The 15683-nt window shown below is 42.1% G+C and overlaps 1 non-coding gene across 1 annotated transcript; it reads left to right on the forward strand.

The window, feature by feature from the left end:
- The first annotated feature begins 1702 nt into the window (after positions 1-1702).
- On the forward strand, positions 1703-1840 carry LOC119948531. The gene has a single exon (XR_005456921.1). It is a non-coding gene; the product is annotated as a small nucleolar RNA SNORA7 (small nucleolar RNA).
- Positions 1841-15683: the final 13843 nt, after the last annotated feature.

Genomic DNA, 15683 nt, shown 5'->3' on the forward strand with positions numbered 1-15683 from the left:
GTCTCAGCTCCACAACATTGCCAAGATCCACCCTTTCCTCTCCATCCAAACCGCTACCCTGCTCGTTCAAGCTCTCATCCTATCCCATCTGGACTACTGCACCAGCCTTCTCTCTGATCTCCCATCGTCGTGTCTCTCCCCACTTCAATCCATACTTCATGCTGCTGCCCGGATTGTCTTTGTCCAGAAACGCTCTGGGCATGTTACTCCCCTCCTCAAAAATCTCCAGTGGCTACCAATCAATCTGTGCATCAGGCAGAAACTCCTCACCCTGGGCTTCAAGGCTCTCCATCACCTCTCCCCCTCCTACCTCACCTCCCTTCTCTCCTTCTACAGCCCACCCCACCCCCTCCGCTCCTCTGCCGCTAATCTCCCCACCGTGCCTCGTTCTCGCCTGCCCTGCCATCGACCCCTGTCCCACGTCATCCCCCGGGCCTGGAATGCCCTCCCTCTGCCCATCCACCAAGCTAGCTCTCTTCCTCCTTTCAAGGCCCTACTGAGAGCTCACCTCCTCCAGGAGGCCTTCCCAGACTGAGCCCCCTCCTTCCTCTCCCCCTCGACCCTCTCTCCATCCCCCTCATCTTACCTCCTTCCCTTCCCCACAGCACCTGTATATATGTATATATGTTTGTACATATTTATTACTCTATTTATTTTACTTGTACATATCTATTCTATTTATTTTATTTTGTTAGTATGCTTGGTTTTGTTCTCTGTCTCCCCCCTTTTAGACTGTGAGCCCACTGTTGGGTAGGGACTGTCTCTTTATGTTGCCAACTTGTACTTCCCAAGCGCTTAGTACAGTGCTCTGCACACAGTAAGTGCTCAATAAATATGATTGATTGATTCAGTTGAAATAATTTCTGGGAAGGGGAAAAATGAATTTTTTTTTTATCTTTGGTGAGTTTTGCATGTCTCAGGCAATTGCTTCTGTGCACTGTGGACTCTTCCCCTTATCAGGCTGTTTTTACAAAAAAGACCTAGTAGGAACCTTTTCTCCCTAATTTTAGTGTGCTTTTGAACTTCACTTAAAACCCTAATCCTGGTGATAGCTTTGGAGGTAAATGAATGCACCCTGCCAATTTCACTGGGTGTGTTCCTGGAAAATATATGGCCTTCTTGATTGGCATTGCAATCACCTAAATATTTTTGCAATCACCTAAGTATTTTTCTCCTGTCCATTGTTTTCTAGCATAAAGTCCTCAAATTATAATTTGAGAGTCGAATTGTTTTTGAATCCTTTTCAACTCACATTTCAAAGAGTCCTAATGTTGTCTACAAAGTCTGTTCACTTTCTCCTTTGAAAAGTATTGTCCTGTGGGAAAATATTCACCTGCAAAGAAAGCTGAAAAACAGAGGGATGTTTTACATGACTTTTCATCAGACGATGAAGTTTTTTTTAAAGTTGTTTCTATCTGTTCCCCATACAGAAACATGAACTCACATCAGTAGCTTTCTCCAGGTTCCAAACTTTCAGTCTTGCTTCTTCACAAGACCCATCTTCTCTCCCTTCTCGTTCAGACCCTAACAAAAGGAGAGTGTTGAGAAAGTCCTAGAACCAGGCTTTCAGAACACCTAAAGAAGGCTCAGTACCCGTTTAAACTGAAATATTCTATTTAGCAGCAGCGTCAGAGAGGGGAATAATGCTATGGGAAACTTAAAGGTTAAAAGTAATATATTTCTCTTCTGCCAAAAGATGATCCCACTCTCAGGGTCGCACCTGGAGAGTTTCCAGTACTCTACCAGTCTCAGCTACAGGAGGGAGAGTCAAGCAGAGGCCTACCCATTCAGTTCCTAGCTTAGGCAGTGGCTAGCAAGTGGAAGGCAATCTGCTACAATTCAAAACTCACCTATGCTGGACAGCAGCGGCGTGGGAGAGAGTCGAGGGAGGAGACTCAGGTTTACTGCGTGGAAGGAGGCAATGGTAAACCACTTCCATATTTTTACCAAGAAAACTCTATGGATACACTACCAGAACTATTGCAGATTGAGAGTGAGGCGTTCTGGGAGAGAGGTGTCTGTGGTGTCGCTATGGGTCAGAAATGACCCAACAGCATGAGACAAGACAAAAAGATGATCAACATAACTCTCAAAAGTTCTCCATTAGGCTTTGGCAGTAGCCTTAGTAGTGAGAATCACAACAGTGAGGCTCAGGCAGAGGCAGCTGGTGCAAGTAAGAGAATGATGCCAGCCCCACCATGGTGTCTGGCTGCTCCCCAGAATTCCCATCACAACTGCCTTGCACAGAGTCCAAGGAATCCAAAGTAGGCAGTTAAATTAGAATGGTAGCAGTTAGTAGCAGGGACTCCATAGGTTTGGCAGAAATGTCCATCTCAATGAATATGTGTGTGTGTGTGTGTGTGTGTGTGTGTGAGAGAGAGAGAGAGAGAGAGAATATCTAAGTGAATGTGTTGTTCCTGCTATTAGATTGGAAGCTCCTCAAGGGGCAGGTACCACCATATTTTTGTTTCAATTGTATGAACCCATGTGCTTAATGCTGTACTCAGCATCAAGTAGAAGCTCAGTAGATGCTGATGATGTTGTCTGTTTTTCCTGTCTTTTGTTTTTCTCTCTCCCTTTCTATCTACTTCTCTGACTCTCTTTCTGCCTTTTTTCTCCCTGTCACCCTTTCTCCAATGTTCCATCCTTATCCTGCCCCATGGAATCCCTACTCCCCATTGACTTCTCACCCAAGTCCTGTCTCTGGCCTGGAATGCTCTCCCTTTTCATATTTGGCAGATAATGACTATCCCCAGCTTCAAAGCCTTATTTAAGGCACATCTCCTTCAAGAGGTCTTGCCTGAGCCCTCATTTCCTTATTTTCCACTCCCTTCTGCATTGCCCTGACTTGCTCCCTTTATTCACTACCACCACCCCAGTCCCACAGCACTTGCCAGTATTCATAATTTACTTATATTAATATCTGACTCCCCCTCTAGACTGTAAGCTTGTTGTGGGTAGGCAATGTGTTTATATTGTAGTGTTGTACTCTCCCTAGAGCTTAGTACCATGCCCTGTACACAGTAAGTTCTCAATAAATACAATTGATTGATTTTGAGATCACTTCATCTATAAACACCAACGAAGGCATCTCTGGTATTGAAATAACTGTTTTTCTTATAGGTTCTTCCTTAAGAAAGAAGAAGCAAAACAAGAGATGCATTTTCCTATACTTTATTTTCCTTTTAGTAGTAGTAGTAACAGTAATAATTGTGGCATTTGTTAATTGCTTACTATTTTCCAGGCACTGTACTAAGCACTGGGGTGGATACAAGCAAATCGGGTCCCTGGCCCTGTCCCACATGGGGCTCACAGTTTTAATGCCCCTTTTAGAGATGAGGTAACTGAGGCACAGATAAATTAAGTGACTTGCCCAGGGTCACACACCAGACAAGTGGCAGAGCTGGCATTAGAACCCAGGTCTTAGTAAAATGCCTGGCACATGGTAAGTGCTTAACAAATACCACAAATTATTATCAGTATTGTAACATGAAACATCTTATATCAAGGATTACCAGAATGTGATATTACCAATAGCATTCATGCATAGATATCCTTTTCAGCCTTGATTTCACACACAGGGTCATTCAGTAAACTGGGGATGTCTTAACCCAACTTTAAAAATTGATCGGTGTTTTCAGTTCAGCCAGCCCTCCCTAAGGTCCACTATTACCATTATAAGTTTTAAGGCACATGTTTCCCTCTCATTTCCTGGACCTTGGGATTAGCTCCATGACGAGGGAATTGTATAGAAACAGAAATTGTATGGTCTAGGTGTCAGTGAATTTGTCATAGGGATTCTGTTAAGCACAGTTCACACAATTGCACTTGAACCTAGGTTAAATGAATGTGTGCCTTCCTCTCTTTTACAAATCCACAGATATTAAATAGATGATTTAAGGGGTTCCACTAACATCATAGGTAAGCACGATTGTTCGATAACACATTAGAATGCCTATTTTCACAGAGACCTCTGACATTCACCAGATACGTGCAGATAATGCTTAGAAAAAAATTCTATAACACTACAATTCTTCATTATGAAATTTATCAATTAATCACCCAATCATACTACTTGTGATGACGATGGCATTTAAGTGCTTACTACGTGTCAAGCACTGGGGTAGATACAAGGTAATCAGGTTGGACACAGTCCCTGTCCCACATGGGACTCACAGTCTTAGTCTCCATTTTACAGATGTGGAAATTGAGGTACAGAGCAGTGAATTGACTTGACCAAGGTCACACAGTAGACAATCGGCAGAGCTGGAATTAGAACCCAGATCCTTCTGACTCCCAGGCCTGTGCTCTATCCACTATGCCACACTGCTTCTCACTGCAGAGCAGTGTGCTAAATGTTTGGGAGATCAACCAATTAATTGAAGGTATTGAACACTTACTCTGTGCAGAACCTTGAACTAAGCATTTGGGAAAGTTCAATACAGTTGAGTTGGTAGATGCAATCGTTGCCCACAAGGAGCTTGCAATTTAATACGGGGGGAGACACACACAAATAATTTACAGCTAAGAACCCCTTGAGAGACAGGGATGGTGTCTGATCTGATAATCTTTGAATCTACCTCAGCACTTAACCACAATTATTATTAGGAGGAGGAGAAAGAAGAGAATGAAACGATGGATAGGCAAAGAAATGTGTTCAAATAGTATAGTTTATAAATTGATATGTACAAAAATCCTTCATTTTTGCATATGTACTGAGGTGGTAGAAGGATATGGCTTAGGGAGAAGGAAATTAATTGGGAAAGGCCTCCTGGAGAGGTGGGATTTCAGGAGGGCTTTGAAGATGGGGAATGTTTTGGTACAGTGTATATGAAGGAAAATAATTTGATGTTTCAGGCAGAAGGAAGAATATGAGAAAGGGGTCAGAGATGGGGAGTTGAGAACAAGGCACAGCGAGATGGTGAGCATGCAAAAAATGAAGATTGCAAGCAGAGGTGTAGTAGGAGAAGATTAGGAATGTGAGATGGAAAGACATGATGGAGTACCTTAAAGCTAATGGTCAGGAGTTTCTCCCTGTGGTGGAGAGGAATGGAAATCATTGAAACTTTTGGAAGAGAGGAGAAAGGCTGGAAGCCAGAAGACAAGTGAAGGGATAGATCCAGTAGTCTAGCTGGTAAAGTCACACACCTAGTCCAGGATGAGGGTTATTTGGATGGAGAGGAAGTGGTAAATCTGGGAAATGCTTTGGAGCCCAAGCTAGTAACACTGAACAACAGACGGAATGAGGGGTTTTTCTTTCTGGTAGTTAAGCGCTTACCATGTTCCAGCCACAGTATTAAACGCTGGGGTAGATACAAGGTTGTCAGGTTGGACACAGTCCCTGTCCCACATAGGGCTCATAGTCTTAAACCCCATTTTACAGATGAAGTAACTGAGACCCAGAAGTTAAGTTACTTGTCCAAGGTCACACAGCAGACAAGTGGCAGAGTTGGGATTAGAACCCAGGTCCTAATGACTCCCAGGCCCAAGCTCTATCCACTAGGCCGTGCTGCTTCTCAAGACACTTTTCATTTCCACTCACCTAGTTATATACCCATTTCACTCACTACATTCACACTGATGCTGTTTAAATGGTGTTTGCCCAGTAAATGATGTGTTATATATATTTATCTGGGGTACAGTCATCAGATAACAAAGTAAAACAAAACAAAAAACCAATTCCTTAAATTAAAAGTTAGTGGAAGAAAATATTTCACACCAGCCTTGGAAATGTGTGGAGAGTTAAAAAGAACATAAGATCAAATCTCAGTCACATTTGGGTAGGCACATTAATAGAATATAAAAAACTTGAATTGAAGACCCGAGATACACTTAGGTTTTCAGACTAGAATCGTTGGAATTAAAAACCTCCAGACCCTTTTGTACTGATCTGGTCTCTATTTCCAGTATTCCTACTGGAAAGAAAGAGCTCCTATTGCATTTACAAGCCTGTCATTTTCAAATTGGATCTCAGGGAGAGCTTTGCCGGCATAAGAAGAATAGTTCCATGGTTATAATCATGACAGTCATCAAACTAGTGGTTTTTGCCAATGGCACATTAAGGAAAATGAATTTCCTCCACCTCTCAAGGATCAGTCTCATAGTACTAGAGTTGACAATTTTTGTTCTGAAAAATCAATCTCTTAATTTGTAACTTTGTAAATCATACATGAAGTATTGGCTTCATGGGGAGGCTTTCTGAGGTTTCTGCTCCCTTAATATATCTGATAAAATGCAGAGGTGACATGTCTAGGTCATTTGGAAATAGTCCATTTTTGAGAAGTCCTTTGGTATTGGTATTTGGTATTGGTCAGTAATCTTTACAGTCTGTAAGTGTCACCAGGCTTACCTGGAATTTCTCTTTTCCATTAAAGAGAAGAAAAATTGTTCTTTCTTTGAGCTGAAGAGAAAGCTTGTGAGTATCTTGGCAAATATACCTAACAGCACCCTGGTTGCTAAGGAAGAACAGTTGCTTGCAAACTTGGGAGCAAAAAACACCTAGGCAGATTTTGGAGGCTTCAAACAGGGAAGTTTTGGGGTCTTAAAAGAGAAGGACAAGAAGGAGAGAGGGAATAATAATAATTATTATGGTATTTAAGTGCTTAGTATGTACCTGACACTGTATAAGCCCTGGGTTAGATACAAGACTATCAGGTCCCACATGGGGCTCATATTGTATGTAGGAGGGAGAAGATGTATTGAATCCCCATTTTACAGATGAGGGAACTGAGGCACAGCGAGTCACACAGCAGAAAAGTGGCAGAATAGGATTAGAACTCTGGTCCTCTAACTCCCAGGCCCAGGCTCTTTCCAGTAGGCCATGCTGCTTCCTTAAGGAAGAAGACAGCAAGGAAAAGGGGATAAGCAGAACAAAAGGAGATACAAGGAGAAAATGCAGGCTAAAAAAGAATTTAAAGAGGATCTTGCAAGGGGTGTCAAAGGTAATAACAAAATATTATTTAACTATATTAAACATCAAAAGTTGGTGATGAATCAGCAAGGTTACTTGATGAGTGTAGAGTAAATAATGCACCCAAGATTGAAAAGGTGATAGTTGAGTGGCTCAATAGGTTCACTAGTCTGGTTTCGACTGAAGTTGTTAGAGATTCACACACTTGACTTACTTTTTGGAGCAGACACTTTGGAGGAACTGGAAAATATAATAATAAAAATAATAATAATTGTGGTATATGTTAAGCACTTACTGTGTGCCAGGCACTGTACTAAGTGCTGGCATGGATACAAACAAATCAGTTTGGACGCAGTCCCTGTCCCACATGGGATTCATAGTCTCAATTCCCATTTTACAGATGAGGTAACTGAGGCCCAGAGAAGTGAGACTTGTCTGAGGTCACACAGCAGGTAAATGGTGGAGCCGGGATTAAAACTCATGACCTTCTGACTCCCAGCCCCGTGCTCTATCCACTCTGCCATCACACAGGGTATTTGAGATCAAATTGATAAAATAGATGTAAACAAATCACTAGGAACAAATGTTGCCCACCTCAGAATTCTGAAGGATTTAGAGGGGAAATAGCAGAACTCCTCGGAATGGTGTGTAACTTGTTGTTATAAACCATTATGCTACTAAAGGACTGGCAAATGTAACTCCCAGCTATAAAAAGCATTCCAGAAATGATCTCAAGATTTTAGATTATTGACCTCTATACCTAGAAAATTAATAAAATGAATGCAGCAATTAGGTTTTAGATCAGCAAGCTTTTAGAAAAGGTCAACCAGTTGGAGGAATGACTGGGTGGTTTCGCTAAGGGAAAATCCCACCTCATTAATCTGCTGGAATTCTCTAAAAAGGAATAAAACATGGATAAAAAGAAACCAGTAGATATTTAAATTTTCAAAAGGCCTTCGATAAGTTTTGTCATGGATAAAAACCAGGCTAAAAGATATGAAATGAAGGGTAGGTTAAACCCATTAATTTTCAGGATGGAGAACTGTGAATAACCAGTTACCCAGTGATCAGAGCTAGGACAGGTTTTGCTTAATATCTTTATTTTGGATTTGCACCCTTTGTTCATCCCTTCTTCAGCCCCACAGCACTTATAAATAAATGTCATGGATATATATATATCCCCACACATATATATTAATGCCTGTATCTCCCTCTTGGCTAGAAGCTCATTGTGGGCAGGGAACGTATCTGCCAACTTGATTGGATTGTAATATCCCAAGTGCTTATTATAGTAGTCTGCATACAGTAAGCTCTCAATAAATGATTCATTGATTGATTTATTGATTAAAAGGTGCAGTGAAACCTCTACATTTTCATATGACCTTCAACTCTTCCAAGAGGTGAGGTTAAAGGATATTAATTGATGTCTGGTGATAAATTACAATATATAATTTCCTAAGAGTCAATCATCCACTTTCTTGTACCACAAACACTTCATGCCCCACAATTGGGGCACTTCATTTCACTTATTTTACTACTTAGGGATTTCTGGACAAAGTCACAAAAAGACATTCCTCAAGGAAAAAAAATCATCATATTTACCAGGATGTTTCAGTCAATAAATTGTTGAGGGGAAAAAAATGCTCCATGCAAGAAACAAATAGACACATTCCCTGCCCACAAGGAGCTAACCATCTAGAGGGGGAGGCCGACATTAATATACATAAATAAATTACATCACCATACCTTTATTCCTGTCTCCCAAGTCTGCTACTAGCCTGAAGGTATTCAGGTCAGTCCCCAGAGTTAAGGTAGTTAGTGGTGAGACTGAGGGAGGACCAGGTTTAGAGCACCCTTAATTGTGCTAATTGTGCCCACTCCCAGACTAATCCAAAGAGCACATTTGGGAAATGTGCTTAGATTGAAATCTCTTTGAGGGGGAAAAACATTCTTCTCACATTTGGGAAATATGCTTAGATTGAAATCTCTTTGAGGGGAAGAACATTCTTCTTGCTTTTGCCGTATTTTCCCAAGCTATTAATACAGTGCATTATGCACAGTAATTTATGTAATTACTACTCTTGGGAGTGGAAGAGACCATTTATACCATCTCCACAGAAACTCGGTTGAAAATGAGGCTGGAAATGCTCAGCTGTTGAGCAGCCAACTTAACAGTTGCTCATCTTGCATGCTCCTTATCTATAGTCACCACACTAATGTGGATATAAAGTGCCCATTGACTCTTAGCAATTTCTCTTTACAGGAATCAGCTTTTCAGGTGCAGGTGATACATGGCTCTAACAAAAAATGAAACAGAGAGAAGTGCTTGGATAAGTGATGCATTGTCGCTATTACCGGCGTTTGTTTACAGGTAGTTGGGGTTGTTTTCATGTTGTTGAATAGAGGAATAATCTAAAACAACACCAAGAACTGCAAAAGGAATATGCAAAGACAGAACAAAAAGCAAAGTGGAAAGGATCATTTTGGGTTTTCTATCAAAATCACACATAGATATGTTTAGCTTGAGGTTTGAAAATGATGCTATTGATGATTCAGTTTTGCCGGTGCATGTAGATGTGGCTGAAGAGACACATACATGATTCACCATTCTTTCGGCATCACCCCATCCTGCACTGTTGCATTTGTGATGCACACTGCTAAATGCTATTTTCAATTTTCTCTCGGCATTTTTCTATGCAGAAAATTTTAAACATCCCATTTTATTTATTAAGTACTTACTATGTGCCAAGCAATGTGCTAAGGGCTGGGGTCAAAACAACAAAACATCTGATTGGATGCAGTTCCTATCCCACACAGGGCTTGCAATGTAAAAGGGAAAACAGGCATTGTATCCCCATTTTATAGATGAGCAAACTGAGACATAGAGAAGTCAAGTAACTTGGCCAAGGTCACATAACAGTATGGCATAGTGGACAGAGCATGGGCCTGGGAGCCAGAAGAACCTGGGTTGCTACTTGTCTGCTGTGTGACCCTGGGCAAGTCACTTCACTTCTCTGTGCCTCCATTACCTCATCTGTAAAATGGGAGTTAGACTGTAAGCTCCATGTGGGACAGGGACTGCATTCAACCTGATAAACTTGTAACTACTCCAGGGTTTAGAACGCTGTGTTGCCCATAGTAAGCACTTTTTTAATGGCATTTATTAAGCACTTACTCTGTGCAAAGCACTGTTCTAAGTGCTGGGGAGGTTACAAGGTGATCAGGTTGTCCCACGGGGGGCTCACAGTCTTCATCCCCATTTTACAGATGAGGTAACTGAGGCACAGAGAAGTTAAGTGACATGCCCAAATTCACACAGCTGACAATTGGCAGAGCTGGGATTTGAACCCATGACCTCTGACTCCAAAACCCAGGCTCTTTCCACTGAGCCATGCTGCTTCTCAGCAAATACCATCATTATTGTTATTATCATTATTATAAAAGTCAAGTGGCAGAGCCAGGACTAGAACATGCATTCCCTAGTCCCAAGTTCTTTCCACTAGCCAACAATACATTCCTATTTTACTCTTCAGTATCACTTCTGCTTTTGTGTCAAGTCCTGTGCCAACATGAGTGTTTCTAAAGTGGGCAAGTTAACATTTAGAAACGACGCAATAATACTCTTCCCCTTTTGTTTTTAAAATAACTATTAATTACACAACGAGGTTGAGATTCTCTTTAATTGATGTATTTGAAACACATGATTAGGTACTTAGTAATTCAAGATATGGAACACATTTATCAAGTATATCTTTCCCACAAGTTTTAAATAAAATTCAACAGGGTTACTTCTCTGTAAGTGTAATCCTCACAGGGCTTTGGTAACTGTCTTAGTAAGTGATAGGGATATAAAGAACACTAGGAACAAAGCCTCCTTCCTGACCTCCATGCCTCCTGTCTCTTCCCACTCCAGTCCACACTTCATTCTGCTATCCGGATCACTATTCTACGAAACCATTCAGTCCATAATTCCCCACTCCTCAAGACCCTCCAGTTGTCGCCAATCAATCAGTCATATTTATTGAGCACTTAATGTGTGCTGAGCATTGTACTAAGTGCTTGGAAGAGTTGGTAGACACGTTCCCTGCCCACAGCAAGCTTATCCGCCTCTGTATCAAACAGTATCTCCTTACCATGGGCTCTAAAGCACTGTCACCTTGCCCCCTCCTATCTTACCTCATTGATTTTCTACTATAGCCCTGACTGTTCACTTTGCTCCTCTAATTCCTACCTACTCACTGCACTGAGCCTGGTTTCTCCTCTCCTCCTCCCCATTCCCCCCCACCCTACCTCCTTCCCCTCCCCACAGCACCTGTATATATATTTGTACAGATTTATTACTCTATTTATTTTACTTGTACATATTTACTATTCTATTTACTTTGTTAATGATGTACATCTAGCTTTATTTCTATTTGTTCTGATGACTTGACTCGTGTCCACATGTTTTATTTTGTTGTCTGTCTCCCCCTTCTAGACTGTGAGCCCGTTGTTGGGTAGGGACCGTCTCTATGTGTTGTCAACTTGTACTTCCCAAGTGCTTAGTACAGTGCTCTGTACACAGTAAGTGCTCAATAAATACGACTGAATGAATGAATAAATGTACCTCGATCCTGTCTATCCTGCCTCCAACTCCTCGTCCACATCTTACCTCTGCCCTGGCACTCCCTCACCTGTCATAGCCGACAGACCGCCACTCTCCCCATCTTCAAAGCCTTATTAAAAGCACATCTTCTCCAAGAGGCCTTCCCTGACTAAGCCCTCATTTCCGCTTCTCCCTCTCCTTTCTGCTTCTCCCTCTCCTTACACTTTGATTTGCATCCTTTATTCACTCCACCCTTAGCCTCACAGCACTTCTGTACATATCTGTAATAACATTTCTATTAATTTCTGTCTCCCACTCTGGGCTGTAAGATCATTGTTAACAGGGAACATGTCTCTATGAACTCTGTTATATTGTACTCTCCCAAGAACATAATATAGTGTTCTGCACACAGTAAATGCTCAATAAATGCGATTGGAGTTAGAACAATGAATCACCTTTCCCGCTCCTACCTCACCTCGCTACTCTCCTATTACCTAACCCACACACACTTTGCTCCTCTACTGTCAACCTTCTCCCTGTACCTCTATCTCACTGCTAACCACTTGCCCATGTCCTGCCTCTGGCCTGGAATAATAATAATGATGGCATTTGTTAAGCGCTTACTATGTGCAAAGCACTGTTCTAAGTGCTGGGGAGGATACAAGGTGATCAGGTTGTCCCTTGGGGGGGCTCACAATCTTAGTCCCCATTTTACAGATGAGGTAACTGAGGCACAGAGAAGATAAGTGACTTGCCCAAAGTCACACAGCTGACAATTGGCAGAGCCGGGGTTTGAACCCAGGACCTCTGACTCCAAAGCCCATGCTCTTTCCACTGAGCCATGCTGCTGGAACACCTCCCTCCTCAAATCCAACAGACAATTACTCTCCCCCCACTACCTTTCAAAGCCTTATTGAAGGCACATCTCCTCCAAGAAGTCTTCCCTGACTAAGCCCTCCTTTCCTCTTCTCTCACTCCCTTCTGCTTTGCTCTGACTTGCTCCCTTTATTCATTCCCCTCCCAGCCCCACAGCACTCATGTACTTACCTGTAATTTATTTATATCAATGTCTGTTTCTCCCTCTGTAAGCTCATTGACGGCAGGGAGTGTGTCTGTTATATTGTTATATTTTACTCTCCCAAGAGCTTAGTACATACTCTGCACAAAATAAGCACTCAACCAATAAGACTAACACAATAAGCCTTCAACGAAGAGTTCATTGTGATGAGAAGATAGTACCCAGTTGGTCAAAAAAAACGTGATCCAAGGAAGGCTTTTCTCATTATAATGCCTTTAAATGGTTCCTATCACTTGTGTTAAGGTTTCTTTAAGCTCCTCCCACAATATGTCCACGTTCGTATAAAATAAACTACCCAATAGAATGTCTTTCCCTTGTTCTATGATGGTTTGGTGGATTTTGCTCTACTAAATGCAATCAGGCAAATTCCCTCGAGATGATCCCATATAGCAGTGCTTGGTAAATTCTCCTGGCTGGTTCTCTCTTTACATTTTAAATCATGAAGTCACCAAACCTTCCAGCAGAGAGCGGCACCAGGGAGGAGGGAGTTGGGACTTTCCAAGAAGCGATGGAGAAAGTAACCTAGGCCAATTGTGGGGATGCTTGTCCCAGATAATTTTCCCAGGCTTTGGAGTGGCAACTACAGAAAGGGAAGCTGGAAAATCCATTTCCCTCCTCTGCCCTGGCTCATTTTCCCAGGCCGATCCCTGCTGCAAGTTTCTATTGCCCTGCCCCAGCGCCACTGCCACACTTGGGACTGTGGGAGGAGAAGGATAATAATAATGTTGGTATTTAAGTGCTTACTATATGCCAAGCACGGTTCTAAGAGCTGGGGTAGATACAAGGTAATCAGATTGTCCCACGTAGGGCTCACAGTCTTCATCCCCATTTTATAATGAGGGAACTGAGGCACAGATAAGTGACTTGCCCAAGGTCACACAGCTGACAAGTGGTGGAGCCGGGATTAGAGCCCATGACCTCTGACTCCCAAACCCAAGCTCTTTCCATTAAGCCATGCTGCTACTCCTATGTGGGTTGGGTTTTTTTCCAAAGGGGCAAGGCTAGCTCAGGAAGGTTCATGCTGCCCGAGGTCAGTCTCCCCATTGGGAGGGCAGAGGATATGAAATGAGAAGCTTCATGTTTGTTTTATTTTACTTTGAAAACTGACAAAAAGTAAATCCCCTTGGGCCATCAGCAGTCTGAGGAAGGGGCAAAGCGAGCACTGCAGCCATTGACCGGCTCAGAGGGGATATATGTGGGGAGGCGGGCACTACGCTGTGTATCATGACTGGGGAATTACGGGTAGGAGGCCCCATGTTGGACCATAGTTCAACCCCTTCTCCTTGGGTTTGGTAGATTTGATAGGCTGCCCAGACAACTCTGCAAGCCAACCTAACTTTTTATGCAAAATGTAGGTCGGTCATGGACTCCTCTCCCTTCCAGAGAATCGGTGGATCTCTTTGTAGGGTTAGAAGAGTTTTGGTTGTATTATTGAAAGCTTCAGAAAACTCCATCAAATCGCATCCTCTGTGCTTTGTATATGCAGTTTTCTTAATCATTCTACTGATAATAATAATAATATTAATAATAATTGTGGTATTTGTTAAGCACTTACTATGTGCCAGGCACTATACTAAGAGCTGGGGTGGATACAAACAAATCAGGTTGGACACAGTCCCTATCCCATGTGGGGCTCACAGTCTCAATCCCCCTTTTACAGACGAGGTAACTGAGGCACAGAGAAGTGAAGTGACTTGCCCAAAGCCAAACAGCAGACAACTGGTGGAGCTGGAATTAGAACCCATGACCTTCTGACTCCCAGGCCTGTGCTCTATCCACTAGCCATGCTGATGCTCTGAATTTGAAATGATTCATTCCAAAACACAAAAACCATGCCCATTTGATCTGCAAATAAGATATGGGTATTCATTTGAAGATATTGATTTCACTGGTGTATTTTTACAATTTTCTCTGCCAAAAATGAGACAGTAACAATAAAAGAGCACAAGCTATAACTAAAATAGCTATATTCAGAAACACATTGGCTTTGAAATTCCTACTGGGAAGTCCCAGTATGAACATTTGAAAGAGAAAGGTTATTGGTGAGGAAGAAGCTCCTTCAGTTCCATCTGCTACCCTACTTTTGCAACTGTTTCTGAGCAAGTAAGAACTGCTCCATCACCGAGCTGGGTCAGAGAGTGGTACGACATTAATGTAAAGGAGCTTCATTGTTCTGCTTGGAGACTGACAAAGGGGAGGACTGCCTAGTAGCACTAGTCATAGTAATAATAATACAAAAGGGATCAGTGTCTTATATTCTAATTGATTTGTTGCTTTAAAGGCTGCAAGGCCCAGAAAGTAACAGCAAGTTAAAAACAGCAAGCAGAAAGGCAGCAAGTAACAGAAAGCGAGGAGATGCTGATCTTTTCATAAAGTTTAGAATATTGGGCAAGGTATGACACTTTCTCACCAAGGACTGTCTGGATTGGTGAGGCACTACTTCATTCATTCAATCGTATTTATTGGGCGCTTACTGTGTGCAGAGCACTGTACTTGGATATCACTTATATTTACCTTGCTCTCCCAATAGATTGCAAACTCACTGAGGGCGGGGACTCTGTCTAGTACATTTATCTTGTTCCAAACACTTAGTACAGGGCTCTGCCCAGAGGATGTGCTCAATCAGTACTGCTGACTGACTGACTGTTCTTTCCAAGCACTTAAATATTTTAGTGATGAGGGTTTTGGTGGTTCAACTTCGACCTAATTTATTGTCGATAGGATTATATCCTTATTGCTCTGTGTATTAGCTCCCAATCAATCCATCAGTCAATCATATTTATTTGGTACTTACTGTGTGCAGAGCACCATTCTACAAACTTGGGAGAGTACAGTATAACAGAGTTGGTAAACACATTCCTTGCCCATGAAGAATTTATAATCTAGAGGGGGAGACAGACATTAAAATAAATTACAGATACATACATAAATTTCTGTGGGACTGAAGGATGGGGTGAATAAAGGGTACAAATTCGAGTGCAAAGGTGATGCAGAAGGGAGAGGAAGTAAGGGAAATGAAGGCTTAATTGGAGAAGGTCTCTGTCTTTCAATACCCCCTTTGCCCACCATGACCACTTAAATTGGGAACTCCTTGTGACCAAAGGGCCAGG

The sequence above is a fragment of the Tachyglossus aculeatus genome, chromosome X4 (genome assembly GCF_015852505.1).
Source record: "Tachyglossus aculeatus isolate mTacAcu1 chromosome X4, mTacAcu1.pri, whole genome shotgun sequence".
NCBI classification, from domain to species: Eukaryota; Metazoa; Chordata; class Mammalia; order Monotremata; family Tachyglossidae; genus Tachyglossus; species Tachyglossus aculeatus.